Source organism: Gossypium arboreum, chromosome 13, assembly GCF_025698485.1.
Source record: "Gossypium arboreum isolate Shixiya-1 chromosome 13, ASM2569848v2, whole genome shotgun sequence".
NCBI classification, from domain to species: Eukaryota; Viridiplantae; Streptophyta; class Magnoliopsida; order Malvales; family Malvaceae; genus Gossypium; species Gossypium arboreum.
Window position 1 is genome coordinate 20721801 of NC_069082.1, and position 4792 is coordinate 20726592.

General features: G+C 37.3%; 1 non-coding gene across 1 annotated transcript; it reads left to right on the forward strand.

The window, feature by feature from the left end:
• The first annotated feature begins 4386 nt into the window (after window positions 1-4386).
• LOC128287318 (small nucleolar RNA R71) lies at window positions 4387-4493 on the forward strand. The gene has a single exon (XR_008278018.1). It is a non-coding gene; the product is annotated as a small nucleolar RNA R71 (small nucleolar RNA).
• The last annotated feature ends 299 nt before the right edge of the window (window positions 4494-4792 follow it).

Here is a 4792-nt window from a genome sequence, read left to right on the forward strand (position 1 = left end):
TGTTGCTTTAAACGAATGCCATGGACTGTTTTGTTGCTTCATTGTATAGGCATGAATTTTCGTATGCATTGGCTCGCCATTCATCTAGCTTGTTCAGCTGCATCAACCTGTTTTTTCCTGCAAGTTCGAGATCAAGGTTTAAAAATTTAATAGCCCAAAAAGCTTTATGCTCTAGTTTGAATGGGAGATGACAACTTTTTCCATAAACAAGTCTGCAAGGTGATGTCCTTATAGGAGTCTTAAAAGCGGTTCTGTAAGCCCATAAGGCATCGTCTATTTTTATTGCCCAGTCTTTTCTATTTGATTCTACCGGTTTTTCAAGGATCTGTTTGAGTTCTCGGTTTGCTACTTCAGCTTGTCCATTTGTTTGAGGATGGTATGGGGTGGCCGTTCTATGATGAACTCCGTATTTCTTAAGGGTTTTTTCAAATTGGGTATTACAAAAATGAGTGCCCCTGTCGCTGATAATTGCTCTAGGTGTTTCGAATCTCGAAAAGAGTTTTTTAAGGAAACGTACTACCACTCTAGCATCATTAGTAGGTAGAGCTTGAGCTTCTACCCATTTGGACATATAGTTGACTGCTACTAAGATATATTTATTTCCAAATGAACTGGGAAATAGGCCCATGAAATCGATACCCCATACGTCAAATATTTCACAAGAAAGCATATAGTTTTGAGGTATTTCATCACGTTTAGATATGTTACCTGTCCGTTGGCATTTTTCACATAAAGTAACATACTTGATAGTGTCTTTGAATAATGAAGGCCAATAAAAACCTGATTCAAGTATTTTATGTGCGGTCTTTGTTCCACTATAGTGTCCTTCGGTTGGCCCTGCGTGGCAGTGTTCCAATATTTTTGATATTTCTGATCCTGTAATGCATTTTCTGATGACTTGATCTGCACATCTGTGAAACAGAAATGGATCGTCCCAAAAGTAGTTTTCCACATCATTAAGGAATCACTTCTTTTGCTGATGTGTTAACCCTTTTGGGATAATGTTAGCAGCTAAAAAATTCACAATGTCTGCAAACCAAGGTACCTCGGAGTCAGATATAGTGAAGGATTTTTCTTCGGGGAATAAATCATTTATTTCCACATCATTTAGTTCTCTGGAATTGGATTTCTCGAGCCTGGACAGATGACCAGTTGCGAGATTTTCAGCTCCTTTCCTGTCCTAAATTTCCAAGTCGAATTCCTGCAAAAGGAGAATCCATCTGATGATTCGAGGTTTTGCATCAGTTTTAGTTAAAAGATAGCGAATGGCGGAATGGTTAGTGTAAACAACAACTTTAGACAATATGAGATATGATCGAAATTTATCAAAAGCAAAAACCACAGCTAACAACTCCTTTTCCGTAGTAGTATAGTTTTCTTGTACAGCCGTTAAGGTTTTGCTGGCACAATAGATAGTTTGAAAATGCTTGTCGCTTCACTGTCGCAGTACTGCACCTACTACAAAATCACTCACATCACACATTAGTTCAAATGGCAGGTTCCAATCAGGTGCAATTATAATTGGAGCATTAATTAATTTATCCTTTAAAGTATTAAATGCTTCTAAACATTCCTGATCGAAGTTAAAAGGTATATCTTTTTCTAGCAATTTAGTTAAAGGCTTAACTATTTTAGAAAAATCCTTAATGAATCTGCTATAAAAACCAGCATGTCCCAAAAAGCTTCTAATAGCCTTAACTGAACTAGGAGGTGGTAATTTCTTGATTGTTTCTACTTTAGATTTATCCACCTCAATCCCTTTACTAGAAATTTTATGCCCTAGTACAATACCTTCTTGAACCATGAAGTGACATTTCTCCTAGTTAAGCACAAGGTTTGTTTCTTCACATCTTATTAAAACTCGTTTTAAATTTTTAAGGCATAGATGGAAAGAGTTACCGAATACTGAGAAATCATCCATGAAGACTTCCATGATATCTTCCATGAGTTCGTCGAATATAGCTATCATACAGCGCTAAAAAGTAACAGGGGCATTACATAATCCAAAAGGCATTCTACGATAAGTGAACGTACCATATGGGCATGTGAATGTCGTCTTTTCTTGATCTTCAGGAGCTATTGGGATTTGGAAGTAACCAGAGAGTCCATCTAGGAAGCAGTACTACATGTGTCCGGATAATGTTTCTAACATTTGGTCAATAAATGGAAAGGGGAAATGATCTTTTCTTGTGGTGTCATTCAGTTTCCTGTAGTCTATGCAAACTCTCCACCCTGTAACCGTTCTTGCTGGGATTAATTCATTCTTCTCGTTGGTTACAACCGTCATGCCTCCTTTCTTGGGGATAACCTGTACTGGACTTACCCAAGAACTGTCAGAAATAGGATAAATAATTCCTGCATCTAGAAGTTTAATTACCTCGGCTTTTACAACTTTCATCATGTTGGGGTTCAGACGTCTTTGAACTTGCACACACGGTTTGTATTCATCTTCCATCAAAATTTTGTAGGTGCAAAAAGAAGGACTGATTCCTTTGATGTCAGAAATTTTCCATGCTATGACCTTCTTATGTTCTTTTAATACTTGGATTAATTCCTATTTCTCTTTGGGTTGCAAATTAGAAGCAATAATAACTGGTAATGTAGAATTATTTCCAAGGAATGCGTATTCTAAATGGTTCGGTAATTGTTTAAGTTCCAGTTTAAGAGGCTCCTCAATAGAAGGTTTTTGCTTAAGTTCATCATTTATCTTAATACCCTCATATTCTACTTGTCTTAATGGATGGTCATTAGGTTCCTCACCTATGTCCTCGTCTTGTGCTAGATATGGTTCTGTCATTTCCTCTTGTACAATTTCCTAAAAAGAGTCTTGAGTAATATGATCAATAGAGTCAATGAAATAACATGAATCATCCTGTTCCCTAGAGAATCTCATGGTATCATAAATTTTAAGATCATCTCCTCGTCACCTACTCTAAGTACCAATTTACTGTCACCCACGTCAATCACAGCTCTAGCAGTGGCTAGGAATGGGTGCCCCAAAATTAAAGGTGCTTCCACATCTTCATCCATGTCAAGCACAACAAAATCAATAGGGAATATAAATTTATCTACTTTTGTGACTACATCTTTTATAATACCCCTAGGATATTTAACAGATCTATTGACTAATTGAATACTCATCCTAGTGGGTTTAGGTTCCCCAAGACCAAGTTGTTTGAACATTCTATATGGCATCAAATTAATACTAGCGCCTAAATCAGCTAGTGCTTTTTCAATATTCAAATTACCAATGAAGTAAGGGATAGTAAAACTTCCTGGGTCTTTTAGTTTGGTTGGCAGCTTATTTTGGAGTATGGCAGAGCATTCCTCGTTGAGTTCTACTATAGATAAGTCTTCGAATTTCTTTTTATTTGTTACGAGCTCCTTCAAAAATTTTGCGTATGCTGGCATCTGCAAGATAGCTTCAACAAAAGGTAAGTTGATATGTAATTGTTTAAAAAGTTCAAGAAACTTACCGAATTGTGCATCAATGTGATCTTTTTTTAATTTTGCTGGATATGGAACCAGTAGTGTATATTCCTCCGGCTTTGGTTTGTCACTATTTTCAGGTTTTTCTTCCCTCCTTTCGTCTTTCGTGGCTTCTTGTGCTGACTTTTTGTCAGATTCCGCTAACACTTTCCCACTCCTTAATGTAACTGCTTTGACATGCTCTCTTGATTTGGTATTACTAAGTAAATTTCCTGGTGGTCTTTCTGAGATTAGTTTAGAAAGCTGGCTTATCTGAGTTTCGAGCCCTTGGATCGATGCTTGTTGATTCTTAAGTACAGTCTTGGTATTTTGAAAACGGGTTTCTGACACCGAGATAAATTTAGAGAGCATCTCTTCAAGGTTCGGCTTCTTCTCTTGTTGATAAGGTGGCTGTTGAAAACCCTGAGGATTTTTTGGCTTTTGATTCCCTTGACCTCCCCAGGAAAAATTTGGGTGGTTCCTCCAACCTACATTATAGGTATTACTGTATGGGTTATTTTGAGGTCTAAAGTTATTGTTACCTATATAGTTGACTTGTTCCTCTTCTGTTGTGGGATTGAAGTATTGATATTCTGTATGAACACCTCCTCCGTTTGAGTCACACCTCATTATTTGATGTACCTGCATAAAACCAAGAAAACTATCAATCTTTTTATTAAGAAGATCTACCTGATTAGAGAGCATGGTGACTGAATCGATGTTATAAACACCGGCTGTTTTTTTGGCTTAGTCCTCATGACTTGCCACTGATAGTTTTTCAGTGACATCTCCTCTATGAATTCGTAGGCATCTTCCGGTGTTTTGTTTTTGATAGTTCCACCAGCAGCTGCATCAACCATTTGCCGAGTCGAGGGATTCAGACCATTTTGGAATGTTTGTACTTGAAGCCAAAGCGGCAACCCATGGTGAGGGCACCTTCTCAGTAACTCCTTGTATCTTTCCCATGCATCGTAATGTGTTTCTAAATCCATCTGCACAAAAGAAGAGATATCATTACTTAATTTAGCCATTTTAGCCGGTGAAAAATATTTTAGTAAGAATTTCTCGGTCATTTGTTCCCAAGTAGTAATAGACCCTCGTGGTAACGAGTTCAACCACTGTTTAGCTTTTTTTCTTAGTGAAAAGGGAAATAACCGAAGACGAATGGCATCATCAGAAATGCCATTGATTTTGAATGTATCGCAAAATTCCAGGAAATTTGCTAAGTGAGTGTTGGGATCTTCATCCTGCAAGCCATCAAACTGAACAAACTGCTGTATCATCTGAATAGTGTTAGGTTTTAATTCAAAATTATTCGCAGCTA